Consider the following 16,650-nt stretch of genomic DNA (forward strand, 5'->3'; position numbering starts at 1 on the left):
GAGACTGAATGAGATCACTTAGGAGGACAGTATAGATCAAGAAGAGGGCAGAAAAAAGAGCCCATGGGTGTTTCGGTGCTTCAAAGCTGGTGCAGAAATCAGGGATCCAGAAATGGAAACTGGGGCGTGTTCAGGAAGGTAGGATGAAAACCTGACAACCTGCTAGGAAAGAAAGTGTTGCAATAAAAAGAATGGCATTAGAAAATAACAGCAAGATTTTTTCATTTTAACAGAAGGAGAGATATATGGGACTATCAGGTAGTAATTATCAGGGCATTTAGTAAAGAAAGATAAAGGGAGGTGGTGGATAGATTTTAGCTATTTATGGTTAGTTGTTGATTGCCCAAGAGTCAATTATGAAATTATGAGACACGAGAAGAGAGGGTGTGAGACAGTCGTGACAAAGAGTGTGAATTACCAAGGGTATATTGTAGGACTCTCACAAATTTGTGTGTCAGTTTGAGACTTTGGGCATAAACTTGAAGGAAGACCTATCAGCACAATCTTTTCGATTTTTTAGGTCCATACTCAGAATCTTGAGCATGGAAGCAGAATAAATCAAGTTTTATAAGTTATTCAGATTTGAAAATTTCCCAGGCATGTACAATGGAGGCAAAGAAGGGTGAGCTGGTTAAGCATACTTACAAAGGAGTAGCTATGATGCTAGACCATGAATCCAGTGTACATTAGGAAAGAAGCTGGTGGAAGCGTGGTCAGTGCATTCCAGTTCTCACAAAGTTAGATAAATCTTGGAGTAGGAATACTTTCACTAAATCTGAAAGAATAGGATGGTAATGTTATGTTTAGAATCTGTAACTGCTGTGTGTTATTAGTGTATTTTAGGTCTAGAATCTGATCATGTGAGTAGGAGGCTATGCTGACCTGAGAAAAAAGATCAGTGGAGAAAGGATGTCAAACAACTTGGAATTGAGGGTACTGTAATTATGACAGGAATCATGGATGAGAGGATGGTTGTAAGAAAGCTGCAGAAGTCATTGGTGAATTATGCTGCAAGGAAGAGGAAACTGGTAGTTTCCAAAAAAGAGAAAAACTAGAGAGGCCAAAGAACTGTCAACATAGGATGAGGTCACATGACAGAAAATAAAATTACTGAAGGCTGAAGAAGAGAAAGAGTTTGGATGTGGCAATGGTGAATAATTGCCTGAGACAGCCTAGGTTATGACTTGTTGCCTTGGTACAATTTTCAGTATCCCTTTTAACTTTTCAGAGTGTCCTAGTTTTAAATGGTCACGTCAGTAAAGGACATCCCTCTTGTCTCCCTGAAGTACATGGGATTAAGAATGAAGAAGAAGCAACACCTTCTCTTAAAGGGTATGTAAGATCACCTTCCTTGGTGGGAAGTCACATTTCTGTTAGAACCAGAAGGTAAAGAAGTATTTGGAGAACAAGTTATTGGGAAGAGCTTATAAGGCCTTGACAGTTTCAAAACACAGCCAAGATCCTGGGGAGCTGGAGAATAAATGGCTGATGAGATCACATTAGGGCATACATAGAACCAGTAGGTGAAGGGGTCTTTGAGGTTTGGATTCTTGCTAATGACTAGTCCTATAGAACAGAAGCCACAGTGATTGAAGGCTTCAAGGTGGCAGTTGGTTTTACACAAAACTATCAGTTTTGCGGCAACTGAAATTATGCAGTGATTGGAGACTAAATTAGCTCATCATGTTTTGGGAAAGGGGCAACCTCATAGGAGCAATGGTCTGTCTAGAGGCCTAAGTGCCATTATTTTGAGTCCTGCATACTGCACAAAGCTATGCCCCATCACGGAGTCATCCTTTTGATTTATTCTATCATTGATTCACTTATTCAATAAATCACCATTTAAAGATTGCCATGTAGACTGGGAATATATATCCCTAGATAGTGCAGATAAAAGCTCAAATGGTAAAAACTTACTGTAAAAAAGATAGAGATAAATACCATAAAACATATTATTTATGATTATCAATATCATTATATTAATGATTGTCATCTACTGAATACTTATCAGAGTCTAGGGACTGTCCAAACAATAAGACTTTGTTTATTTAAGCCTGTCAACAGTGCTATGGAGTAGATATCTAATATCACTTTTTACAAATGAAAGACTGGGAAGTAATTTGCTCAGTATCACTCAGTTGGCACACTCTCAAAACACAAAGTGCTCTACTTGAAAAGGGGGCTATTTGTATTAGCAGAGAATATTCAGGAAGGCCTTTAGGAGGTAATAGCCTTTGAGCTAGGCCTTGGAAAAGAGATACATTTGAAATGGAGAGGCAACATGAGAAAAGTTGGGAGTGATTTTCAGAGGGCATTTGTATAAAATGGGATGATTATTTTGGCTGTATTTTAAGCAGGTGAAAGGCATGAGTGAGAATAAAGACTCAAAACATAAACTAAGCCCAAAACGCATGTCACATATGCATTTACATACAAATATCTTCTAGGAAATAAGAAAAAAATGAAGTCATTTATGAACTGCGTAGCAACATAACATTTTTAGAAATCCTAATCTATGTTTGTTTATTTTCCTTTCCCAGCTGCTATTTCTACCCTTTTCCATTGCTGCTTTCAACAGTTGGCTCTGTTTTAGTTTTCAAAATTGTTAAGTCCCAGAATGGAGCAGGGAGATAATTTGGGGTATGGATAATGTGTCTTATTTGGTGACGAAAGGACAATAACTCTTCCTGGACAAAGAGTAAGTTCCTCCCAAGCCGAGTGGAAGGGAGGAGAGGCAGAATGAACGGGTATACACATGTGACTTAGAGCTGTGTCCAGAACATGTCATGATCCCAAAGAACACATCCAGGAGCAGAGGGTCCCAGCAGAGAACCCAACCAGGAGCAACATATGTGGCCTCAAACAAATAAATAATAAACAGGGAGGGGGCATCTGGATCTGAAAGGTTATGCTGGCTTTGAGGTTGAACATTGTGACATAGCATGGGTGACACGGGACTCAAAGTCTAGATGCCTATTAATAACTTTAATAGAGGTGTTGTAATGGGGGTAGTGGTAAGTGAGGGAGGAGATGAAAGTCAAGAAAAATGATATTCAAGTATAGTACATTAAAGTTTTGTCCTAGCATGATGGCCAGGAACCTGAACATTAATTTAATCATAGAAAATAAAATTATTAAATAAACAAAATGATATAAAATAAAGCTTTATTTCTTATATACTGTGCATCTGTAGACTGATGTATGTTCAGCTGCTTCAGATCGTTCAGGCTGAATTAGTTAGGCCAGGAAAGTGTAGAAGGTGGCAAGTGGAAAACCCAGAAATTCCAGTGATTTAATGTAATAAATGTAGTTTTCTCTCGCTGAGAATGTGAGGTGGTTGGGTAGCCTTTCTCCATTTTGAGATCATACCACTGGAAACATGAAAAATGTGAGCGCCCTCCTTTTCCTTGCTGCTGAAGAGAAAAAGCAGATGTAAAAGCACACTGGTCCACAAGACACAGACGTTATCTCCACTTATCCATCCTTATTCTGTGCTAGTGCTATGGTCTAACAAAGTATGAGACTGGGATGGTGAAAAATTTAGAGTAGCACGTGGGTATTGGAGGAGCGCCATCTATCACCCACAAACCCTTACAGTTAGACAACAAGAAACTCTCTTTTACTGTCTTCATTGCAAATACTCCACTTCCTCCAAGTAAGTACTGCTTGCATTCCTGTGGCAGAATGTTCTTTGAATCCATGGTTCTTGCTTTCTGGAGTCACAGAGAGTTTCTGGAAGTCCATTTGTATGTTCAGGGAATGTTTTCATTCCCTTCCCTCTTCTTTTTCTGCCCTATTCCTCTAGGAAAGTTATGAAGCTGATCAGACAGGGTTAATTGTGTGATGAGAAGGAAAACTCATTAATTGCATTTCAAAATTGGAATAATAATTTAAATTATAATATTTAATAGTTGTTCTGACAGTTCGATGCACATTGTTTTTAGTCTGTCATTTGGGCTAACACTTGAATTGCAGTAAATCTTCATCATTTTGATTTCTGCAAACTTCTTACTACTACTAGAAAATGTGTTTGTAGTTAATGTACTAATACGATGTAGCAGTGTCACTTAGAATTATCCTGACGAGTAGAGCCTGTAAAACATAAGACACTCTCCTTGTATATACAATTCGTTTTCATACACTGCCAGTATGCTCTTTAACCACAGAAGCACACAAAAGAATGTCAGAGATTCCCTAATGCTGGATTTTCCCTCTGCCTTGAGAATTCTTTCTTGTTAAACTAATTTGACATTGGATTAAAACTTTAAACAAGGTGTTATACTTGAGGAAACAGGTTATTATAGGATTCACATTTGGACCTAATAAAGGTTAAGTTTGTAACTGATTTGTTGTGACTCAATTCAATGACCCTTACTGGCATCTTTTTAAACAATCTTATAATATAGATTGTTATTCTAGCATGCAATATTGGAAGAATGTTGCATTGAATTGTTGATTTGATAGCAAAATTTTTGCCCAGTGATGCAAATCCATGTAAATGAAAGTCTAAATTCTGCTGCTAACATACTTCTATTTCAGAATTGAGTGATAAAAAAATGAGACAGAGACAGGGAGGAGAGAGAAAGAGATAGAGACTGAGACAGAAAAATAGAAAGAAGAAAGAAAAAGAGAAGAGAGAGAACGAAAGAAAGAGAGAAAGAGAAAAAAAAAGTGGGAAGACTAGGTCCATACACTGTTTTTTTTCTTCACCAGTGGTGCAAGTTATTGCCCTACTTTTGGTTTAAAAAAGTCCTCAGGTTAACTCTACTAAATGATTGTCATTTATCATATCAGAGAATTTGGCATATAGGTTTGGATGGCTTATTGTGCTGTGTGCTGCTGATAAATGTACAAGCACAGCAACTGTCACCATCTCTCTCAAATTCATTTTCCATATGCTGAGTGTGTATGTGTGTTTCTTAAATATTTTGAAATATTTGGCTAGCCCAAGTTTTGCCTGGCAAAATTGGGCTTCAGTATGAAGCATTTTAGAAAACAGAAGGGAAAAGGTATTTATAAGGGTACCCACAGAGAAGAGCTTAAATATCTTAGGATCATCATCCTTTGGCAACACAGACTTAATATACGTTTTTTTGCACAGTGACCAGGTACTGAAGAGTTGAGGAATGGAAGTTAAGTGGAGCATACCTAAAACTGGGATTTTGGCTTAGGTTTCATTCTTTGGCCATTTACACGGGCCAGTAAACTTAGTTGCTTTGACATTCTTCAACATTAGATTTATCTGAGACATAAGATATATGGAAATGATTTTCTTTCAGATCAGTTTACCATCTGATCAATAGTTTATATTACCTAGTTGGGAGTCCCCATTAAGCAGATGTTCCCCTGCTGCCTCGCTCCCTCTGACATTGTTAGGAGTATTCTTTTAGCTTGTGAATGGTCTCCATACTTTCTTCTCACTGAGGACTACACTTTTAAAATTGCTTATCATTTAAGCAGTTCCATTTATTTATGTAATAGTTCAGCCTTTCTTCTTTGAGATTATTTCTCAGAGAGGTTATCCATGTTAGACCTGTCTTATTGTAGAAGAATTTTAGAAATTGCATTATGATTTTTTTCATTCAGTTTAATATTACCACAATTTAAAGATTTTATTTTTAAATAGTCTCTACACCAATGTGGGGCTTGAATTCACAACCCAAAGATCGGGATCCCTGGGTGGCGCAGCGTTTAGCGCCTGCCTTTGGCCCAGGGCGCTATCCTGGAGACCCAGGATTGAATCCCGTGTCAGGCTCCCGGTGCATGGATCCTGCTTCTCCCTCTGCCTATGTCTCTGCCTCTCTCTCTCTCACTGTGTGCCTATCATAAATAAAAAAAATAAAGTTGTTTTAAAAACAAAACAAAACAACCCAAAGATCAAGAGTCACAGGCTCTACCAAAGGAGCCATCCAAGCACGCCAAATATTGCCACATTTTAAAGAAAATAAGTGGGTTGAAAGAATAGGTTTCTATGCTATCTACTGGCATCCATCACAACGTTTGAAACATATTGAACTTTTTTTTTTCCCCCTCATAAATAAAGCTCTGAAGTTCCAACTTGGTGGCAGGTCAACTAAAGTCCAGGAAATATCTTTCTTCATATGTGACTGCCAAGTTATTGATATTTTACACGTTCTTCCTAGATGGCTTTCTCTCTGACTCTATCGTAGTTTTCAATGTATTTTATACTGATTGATTTTAATCATGTATTAATTATATGGGTGAGATATTAAAATTTCATTATTGTGGTCAATGGCTTCAATTTGGTCGTTATGAAGTTTTTTTTGTAGGATTCTGTGGTTTGATATTACTCTTATAAGTTGCATATTCACATTTATGTTTGTCAAGACTGTTTCTCTAAATTGTGAAACTGTTGATCCATGTTTCAATACCACTTATATATCCTCAAACCTCAAATCAAATTTTCTTTGATGGACTATCATGCTACTATAATGAAGAGGAAAAAAGAAAAGAAAAGAAAAAAGAAAACAGATTTAGAGCATCTAAAACTTCCATGTTAGATTTAGAGATTTCTTTGTTTCCTCTCAGTTATAATTATGAATAACAAACAGAAAGCATACATCCATGGTGTAAACTTGTCAGTATTAAAGGGATTCCCTTAACATTTCTGAATCTGATTTAAAAAAAAAAAATCCAGAGACTTGTATCTCTTAAGTATTTACAAATAACAAGAGTTCTTCTTCAGGAAGCATAATATATGGAAATATCAAAGGTATTGGAGAGAGAAAGACCTGACTTTAAATCTAAAATCCATAATCTAGGGACACCTGGGTGGCTTAGCAGTTGAGCATCTGCCTTTGGCTCAGGGCATGATCCCCGTCCTGGGATTGAGTCCCACATCAGGCTTCCTGCATGGAGCCTGCGTCTCCCTCTGCCTGTGTCTCTGCCTCTCTCTATGTGTCTCTCATGAATAAATAAATAAATACATACATACATAAATAAAATCCATAATCTACCATGATATGGTTTTAGATTCCCAGTCTCTATTTAGGGATCATCATCATCGTCCCTATTTTTCAGAATTTATTGGGAGGTTTAAATTGGAAAACATATGTGGTGCTCAAGAATTGTTATTTTCCTCTACTCTTCTCTAACCCATTTAGATCTCTTTTATGTAATAATTTTTATTTAATTTCTTAGCTACAGGCCAGAAGTTTCAGTGGTGTGCTATAAATGTTTAACAATTGGTTCTTCAGGAAGGAAAAAAGTTCTGAGTTGTGGTTTTTATTAATTTCTAAGGTACAAAAAAAAAAAAAAAAGAAAAAAAAAATTTCTAAGGTATGAATCTTCCCACCGTGGCCAATTAGAAACTACTCATGTGATGCCAGGGAAGGAGGAGTTGGGAAGAGATGAACACCATCCTCTCCTGCAAACAGGTGGGAGTGGGCTCTAGCATACCACCAAGGCTTAATCCATAGATCTGACTTCTCTATTCCTTCTCCACGGCCTCCTCAAAGTGAAATGGACAAGGAATCTGTTTGGCAAGTGAGAGATTAAGCATAGATAATAAAAAGGAGATGTCTCGATGGATAATTGGCAAGTTCCAAGACTAATACAGTAGAAAAAACTGAAAATTTGCATTATAAATTCTGACTTATTCAATGCTTCTCATCTGTCCTTTATTTTATGTTGTTTTAGAGGCTGATTATATGGTTTTACATTTTAAAAATATCTTCTTATACCTGTCCTTATGGTTTTTGTATTTCTATGCGAGAGACTTTAATAACTTAAAGTACAGTTACAAATTATGATATGTATTATGAAGAAAGGGAACTGGGTGGTAAGATTGGGTGGTAAGATAGTAGGTTGAAGAACATATTAAAACAGTAAGTAAAAACAATTTTAAGTAAGTAAGGAGCTATTGTGGGAAGGTTAAGTGTAGGAATTAAATTCCCTTAATAATAAGAGGGCTAGTCAAATTACCTATTTCATCTCAGGTGAAGTTTGGTAGTTTGCATATTTTGAGGAATAAGTCCACTTTATCTGTTCCTAAAACAAACCAGTGAGTCAGTAAACTTGAGGTCAAGATGAAATGCATTTGCTTCTTGACCAAAATGTTATTCAGTACATAGATGATTTCTGTATGAAAATTTTTGTGTGTTCATTTATGTAACTAGATCTTGATATGCATAAGGGAACTTAATGCATTCTCCATCATGGCCTACTATTATGAAGAAACCAAATATAACTGAACCCTACTTGCAAGTAAAACTATTTTCAATTTATATTTTTAATATATATTTTTATATGGGGAAAAAACCAAAATATTTAAAAAATGACAATTTAGGAATATATATTTTTATCAAGACATAATGAAACATTTCTCATATTTTTCTAAGGCATTATAATTTGCATTTTATATTTAAGTCTATGATCCATTCATTATGAGTTAATTTTTGCACAAGATGTGAGACTATAGTCAAAGTTCACATTTAATTTTTATTTATTTTTTGTCACTGGATGCCTAATTACTCCAGGACCATATGTGCACATTTGCCAAAAAAATCACCTGAGCATATATGTGTGGATTTATTCATGATTTTCTATTCTGGCTCATTTTTTTAAATCTTTTTTTTAACTTTAATTTCAGTTTAGTTAACATATAGTGTTAATGTTAATTTCGGTTGTACAATACAGTGATTCAACACTTCCATATATTACCCTGTGCTCATCAGGACAAATTCACTCCTCAATCCTCATTATCTATTTAAACCATCCCTTCACTCACCTCCTCCCTGGTACCACCAGTTTGTTCTCTATAGTTAAGAGTCTGTTTCTTGGTTTGTCTTTATCTTTTTATCCCCTTCGCTTATTTGTTTTGTTTTCCTAAATTTCACATAAGAGTGAAATCAGGTGATACTTATCTTTCTCTGACTGACTTATTTCACTTAGCATCATACTCCATAACTCCATCCATGTTGTTGCAAATAGCAAGATTTCATTCTTCTTTATGGCTGAGTACTATTCCATGGTATATCTATCTATATCTGTATCTGTATCTATATCTATATACATATATATCACATGTTCTTTAACTATTTACCTATCAGTAGATATTTGGGCTGCTTCCATATTTTGGCTATTGTAAACAATGCTGGTATAAACATAGGGGTGGATATACCCCTTTGAATTAATGTTTTTGTATTTTTTGGGTAAATACCCAGGATAGTGTGATTGCTGGATCATTGCTGCATTTCCATGATGATGAGTGATGTTGTGCATTTTTTCATATATCTATTGATCATCTGGATGTTTTTTTTTTTTTTTGGATGTTTTATTTGGAGATATGTCTGTTCATATCTTCCTCCCATTTTTTAAATTCGATTATTTGGCTTTTGGGTGTTGAGTTGTATAAGTTCATTATGTATTTTGAATACTAACCCTTTTTGGATATGTCATTTGCAAATATCTTCTGCCATTCAGTAAGGTTGCCTTTTAGTTTTGTTGATTGTTTCCTTTGCTGGGCAGAAGGTTTTTTTTTTTGTTTTGTTTTTTTTTTTTTTTTTTGATGTAGTCTCAATAGTTTATTTTTGCTTTTATTTCCCTTACTTCAGGAGACATATCTTGAAAAATGTTTCTATGCCCAATGTCAGAGAAATTACTGTTTGTGCTCTCTTCTAGGATTTTATGGTTTCAGGCTTCACATTTAGGTCTTTACAATTTTAAGTTTATATTTGTGTATGTTATCAGAAAGTGGCCCAGTTTCATTTGTTTGCATGTAGCTGACCAGTCTTTCCAAAACTATTTGTTGAATAGTCTGTCTTTCCCACTGGATATTATTTCCAGCTTCTTCAAAGATTAATTGGCCATATTAAGTGTGGGTTTATTTCTGAGTTTTCTACTCTGTTCCACTAATTTATGGGTCTATTTTCATGCCAGTACCATACTGTTTTGATTACCACAGCTTTGAAATATAACTCGAAGTCTGGAATTGTGATGCCTTTGCTTTTGCTTTTCTTCTCTTTTTCAGAATTGCTTTGCCTATTTGGGTTTTTTTCTGGTTCCATATAAATTTTAGGATTGTTTTTTCTAGTTCTGTGGAAAATGCTGTTGGTATTTTGATAAGGATTGCATTAAATCTGTAGATTGCTTTGAGTAGTACAGATATTTAACAATATTTATTCTTCCAATCCATGAGCATGGAATGTTTTTCCATTTCTTTGTGTAATCTTCAATTCCTTTCATCAATGTTTTATAGTTTTCAGAGTATAGGTCTTTCACCTTTTTTGGTTAGGCTTATTCCTAGGTATCATTATTTTTGGTACAATTATAAATGTGGTTGTTTTCTTAAATTTTCTTTATGCTGCTTCATTATTAGTGTCATTAGAAATCATTCTAAATCATTAGAAATTATTTCTATCATTTCTACATACTGATTTTGCATCCCGTGACTTTACTGAATTAGTTGATCAGTTCTAGTGCTTTTTGGTGGAGTCTTTCAGGTTTTCAATATATGGTATCATGTCATCTGCAAATAGTGAAAGTTTTACTTCTTACCAATTTGGATGCCTTTTATTTCTTTTTGTTGTTTATCCTGTCTTATCTTTCTGTGTGTCCACCCATCCACCAGTATCACACAGTCTTTAATATGATACATACCCCAAAAGTCTTGAAATTAGGGAGACAGATTTCTTCCATTTTGTTCTTTTCAGAATTGTTTTAGCTATCCCAGCTTCTTTCAAATTCTGTATAAATTTTAGAATTGTATTGTTTTTATGTACAGAAAAATCTTCTATAATTTTGAAAGGAATTATGTTAAATCTGTATATTAATTTGGGAAAAAAATGATATCTTTACTATGTTGAGTCTTCCAAGCCATGAGCAGGATGTGTGTCCATTTATTTGATTTTCTTTCGATTCTTCATCAGCCCTGGGTAGTTTCCAGCATAAAAGTCTTCCTCATGTTTTGTTCAATTTACATTTATTTTATTTTTTGAATATTGAAAATAATATTGTATTTTTAATTTTAGTATCCATATGTTCACTACTACCATATATAAATACAATTGATTTTTATATGTTTACCTTGTATCTTATAACCTTGTTGAATATACTTTTCAATTTTTGGAGTGTGGTTGTTATTTTTGTAGACAAACATCTCATCTGCAAGTAGGGATAGTTTAATTGTTACAATTACTCCTTCCAGATCTGTGTATCTTTTATTTTTGTTGTTGTTGTTGTTGTTGCCTTATTTCAATGTCTATAGCTTCTAGCTCTATGTTTAGTAAAGTGGTGAGAGTAGATATTTTCATCTTGTTTCTAATCTCAGGAAGGGTATATTCAGTCTTTCATTGGTAAGTATAATGCTATCTGTAGGGTTTTTGTACATTGCTCTTCATCAAGTTGAGAAATTCCCTTCTCTTTTTATTTTCTCTGGGATTTTATCATATGCAATATTGAATTTTGTCCAGAGCTTTTCTTGCATCAATTTATATAATTATGTGATTTTTCTTCCTAGACCTATAAGATGATGAATAACAGTGACTGATTTTGGAATACTGAACCATCCTTGCATGGATAGAATAAGCCCCACTTGGTTGTGATATATAATTAATTTTATATATGTTTAAATTCTATTTGGTAACTATTAGCTAAGAATTTTCATATTTACATTCTTGGAGTATATACCTCTATATTGTCTTTGACTTTGAATCTGAGTAATACTGTCTTTGTAAAATAATAGGGGATTCTTTTTCTTTTTCTGTTTTCTAGGAGGAATTGTGTAGAATTGGTGTTAATTTTTAAAGTTTTGGTAGAACTCTCCAATGAAACTAACTGGCTTGGAGATTTCATTTTCTTGAATTTTTTTTAATACTCCAAGGGCTTTTTTTTTTAAGATTTTATTTTTTTCATGACAGACATAAATAGAGGCAGAGACATAGGCAGAGGAAGAAGCAGGCTCCTGTGGGGAACCTGATGCAGGGTCCCAGGATCATGACCTGAGCCAAAGGCAGACACGCAACCACTGAGCTATCCAGGAGCCCCAAGAGCTTTATAATGAGCTATTGTCTATAATTTTTATCAACATATTTAAATATTTTCATATTTGTTGATAGAGTGCACATACTGAAAAGAGTATCTGGTGAGATAAGCACTGGTATGCAGGGCATTGTATCCATGAATCTTCTGTCTGTGTATCTGAGAGATTTATGAAAGGCCTCGGTATCTTAGGTAACAAGAGGACAAATAGAATTTCCTAATTTTTCTGCTTATTTAAAATGCTTAAAACATTTCTTGACCAGCAATAACAGATGCACGGGGAGGTGTAAATTTTGCTAGTTAACTTATTAGCTCAAGGGCACCCATTGCTAGTACAGTGTGCAATGAGTACAGAGTCTTGGTAGAAAAGCTTAATTATTCGGTGAAGGATGGAGTATTGTTATGTCTTTGAATCCTGTGATGCTCTTTTGCTTATATATTACTTTTAATTTTCAGATCTTACTTCCTGCTTCTTGTTACCAGTAAACTTCTTAAGAATATCCCTTTTCCCCTCTCCAAGTTACTTCTTTCTCTTTTAGAAGAGATGTCTTTCCCCAAATGGCCATGTCTGATTATGCACATGTTCAAACCTCAATGTTCTCTCCTGTTTCCTGTTGCCTGGGATGTCTCTATTTGTCTGTCTGCTCAGATATAGGATTCAAATCTGGCTCTGTTTGCTTTATACATGTTCTCCCACTTATATGTAAATAGCATTTGCAATATTTCCTGTCTCCTATTTATGTTATAGACATTGGTTGTGGGTGGTTTTATTTACTTTCTTTTTTTGATATGTATGGTTTTTTTGGAGAATGTGGGCCATCTCTTCTAACTGCCTGCTTCCTACTCATCTTTTGTATCTGAAAATAAATATTATTTCTTTCAGAATGCCTCCTCTGTCTTCTTGTGTACTTCTAGAACACTTATCTCAGCATTTATCATACTGTACTGTTATCACCCTTTAACTCCTCTATAATCTCCTTCATCCAGTTAGCTAACTGAGAGGAGTTTCTCGTGATCATGATCATTTTTTCATCCTCTGTATTCAACAGCTATTCGACTCTGAATAACTATTTCTTGAGTGAATGCCTGTGTTATTTCTCAGTGAGGAACTAAATGGAGTATTTGGTATCTGGCATAGGCAGTAAAGGGTACATATCTGTAGGTAATTTAGGCACAATAATAAAACCAACCAAAATTCTGTCTACTCTTTATTATCAACATACACCAGTAAATAAAGATATGATAAGATACTCCTCTTTGTTGGGGCAGACTCCTCTCTCTGTGGTGCACCACTGTTATTTTCATAATCAGAAAAAGATGTACATTTTGTTATAGCCTAATTTTTAGCCTTCTGTGATACTCTTTCCAAGAGTCACTTTCTTGCAAAATACAGTTGACCTTTGAACAATGTGCGGCTAGAGGTGCTGACACCACACAGTTGAAAAGTCATGTAAACTTTTGACTCTCCAAAAATTTAAATACTAATAGTCTTCTGTTGACCAGAAGCCTTGTCAATAACATAAACAGTTAAATAACACATATTTTGTATGCATTATATACTTTGTTCTTACAACAAGCTCAAAGTAAGCTAGAGAAAAAAAATGTTATTAAAGTCATAAGGAAGAGAAAATATTTACTATACTGTATTTATTGAAAAAAAATCTGCATATAAGTGGACTTCTGCAGTTCGAACCTATGTTGTCCAAGGGTCAACTGTATGCAGGGAGAAGATTATTTTATAGTTCTTCTACAGTACGCATGAAATATTACTTCATAATCTTCTAGTGCTTCCTGACTGCTTTGGCCTTACTATATAACAAATTCTCCTTGCTGCTAGTTACTGCCTGCAACTCTTGGATTCAATCCCCTTGGAAAAGAAGAGTTATTTCAAGGTGTGTCACACCTCCCTTTACTCCTGACCAAGATGACCATAAGGTTCCCGGCAGCTTGACTAAATTTTAGAAGGATTTCTCTCTGAGTCTAGGTATTTGATCTCTTTTTAAAGAGCATTTATTTTAGAAAACTTGCAATTGTAAATTCTTGCTCTGCTCTTTTGAGATTTAAATCTTCTACAACCCAGGAATGTTTTCCTCAAGGACCTGGCAGACATTCCTTTGAAATGTAGTCACCAAGAAGGATGGTGCTCCATCTGTTAGTCTCTGTGAGTGCAGGAATTTAACTTCAATAGGCACCAATTAGCAAACATTGATGGCTTCATCACATTGACCCAACCTCCCAGCTAATGTCCTCTATCATTTTCCCACTAGTTTACCCCTGTGCTTCAAAAATCTCCTGCTTTTGTTTCAAAGTAATTGAGTTCAATCTCTTTCCTATTAGAATAGTCTTTCTCCCCTACTGCATTAGTCCTAAATACTCTTCCTTGCCTGTTTAACCAGTCCAGTTCAATTTTTGTTGTATACTTCCCCTTATATTTCATCTCTACAAAAGCACAAATAGACCAATATGAGTTTAAATAAATTTGAAACTTCAACAAAGAAAAGAAACACAATAAAGAGGAGAAACCTATAAACTATATCCTAAGTAGGACTTTCTCAATAATAGAAGAGAAAGGCATCTTCATAATCCCATAGAAATGTCCACTCATAGGCATACATCACTTTATAATGTTATTCTTCTATATTCAGGTGTGCATTAAAAAAATGACAACAGCAAACAAAAACCTCTCTTTCTTCCTACATTGCCCTGAGCTTTATGATTGTTGTTGCTATCTCCGTTTTGAGAAACTTCACCCTTTATTCTCAAGAAATGTCTTCCTTTAGTAAAAAACAATGAGTTCCCTTCCCACACCATCAGAATATAGTACATTTCTCCAAGTTAGAATATTTGGTCCATAGTCCTCTGGCACTGTAGGGATACTGTGGGGACATGAGTAAATGTCGTGAAATAGTTCAGGGTATTTGTGGACACTCTAAGTCAACTCCTCTTGGAGTTTTACCACTAATATGAATTTCAAAGATGCTTATTTATTCATCACGTGTGTGCAAAGTAACTGTTAAATCTTAAACCCAAACACATTTCCCAAATGACAAACATTTATTCTCAGAGACAGTACATTCTAAGCCCACAGGAGGAAGAGAAATATATTGCTAATTGCCTCCATAATTCACAAGGCTGCCACTTTCACAATGAAGTCAGATCTTAGCATTATCATGCAGAACACTGTTAATTCTCTCACTTTTTTTTTCTGTCTCAACAACTTTGTGCCTCTTTGGTTGGCCAAGAACAAGAAAGGGATACATTCTGGAATCAAACAGCAATTCTCTGTAGCAAAAGCCTAAATGCAGCCTCGGTGGAATGTAATTCTTTGTTAATTCCAGTATTAATTTTTTACATAATGGCCATACCTCAACATGTTTTAGAGGGAGAAAGGGCTTTTTTTTTTCTTTTTTTATTCTAGTTAAAATGACAAATAGTTGGGTAAGAATGAAATAGACATTTAGTTAATTTTTTTCCATCTTAATTATGAGTTATGAAATGATGGTTCTAGATTTTATTTAAGATTTGGTGTATAGTTTATTTTTCTATCTACCATAGTGCCTATCACATGGTTTTTGGACCATCAGACTAATATGAAATATCGGCCTGGGATTATAATAAGAAAACAGCATTTAACTGACATCATTCCTATAATATCTGTTAGCCACAATAGTTTTCCAAATGTCTCTAAACTTTTGTATTATTATAGACTTGCCATTATAAGTATATCTATTGTCTCTATGCTGTAATGACTTTGAGATTCCACCACTGACTTTAAAGAATGAGAGGTTTTAGTTCCAAAAATCAAGGATCTTTCTGGAATACTCTGTGATTTTATTTTATTGATTTTTTTTTCATTTTGATTTTCAGAATGAAAATTAATGAATGCTGATACTGTAGGCCAAACAAGTAAAAGAAGATCAACAGAATTTTTATGGTTTTCTTTGTTTCTACAGACTAAGAACATTATGATAGCAGTTTCATTTAAATAATGCATTTAATTTCTTAAAGGGACCTCTTAATTCTTTACCCAACTGTTTATGTTATGAGAGTCAAGAACTCAAGTGCCTAATTTTAGTTCTGGACCCTAATGATAGTATTTGGTTGTCTGTGAGATGTATCCAGTTTAGGCTTGGTTAACTTGTCCTATTTGGACTAATCCTATGTCTAAATAGTTTTGTGACATTTATGTGAAGGAAATGGAAGGACTACCATAGCCATATGGCTTTGCTTCCAGATTAAACAAAACATCTATAATCTTCTAAAGAGCTAAAAGCCTGCATGATGTCTGGAAATTATAGTATTTACCTTAATATTCTCAGAAGACTATATGGTAAATATTAAGAATGTTGGGCTGAATGGTACTCAGTGAGTCATCTGGGACCCTGTTGGGTGTTAGAATATAAAGAAGATATTTGGTAATTAAAATGGAAGCAGACTTTACATAATTCACTAGGGATTTATTAGTTTATTCTAATGTAATTGCCATTACCTATGTTTGTGGTAGCTATTTTGGTTGCCTAGATCATCATCTTGGATGATCTTCACTTCTCCCAAATTTCTTTTTGGATTCCTATTTTAGTACTTCAGTCAAAAAAAAAAAAAAAGTAAAAAATGTAGACATCACCAAGATGGCAACACAGGTCATTAATG

At 34.8% G+C, this 16,650-nt stretch overlaps 1 pseudogene; it reads right to left on the reverse strand.

The window, feature by feature from the left end:
* Positions 1-14,281: 14,281 nt before the first annotated feature.
* LOC140597798 (uncharacterized) overlaps positions 14,282-16,650 on the reverse strand; it is an 83,050-nt pseudogene continuing 80,681 nt past the window's right edge.

The sequence above is a fragment of the Vulpes vulpes genome, chromosome 1 (genome assembly GCF_048418805.1).
Source record: "Vulpes vulpes isolate BD-2025 chromosome 1, VulVul3, whole genome shotgun sequence".
Taxonomy (NCBI): domain Eukaryota; kingdom Metazoa; phylum Chordata; class Mammalia; order Carnivora; family Canidae; genus Vulpes; species Vulpes vulpes.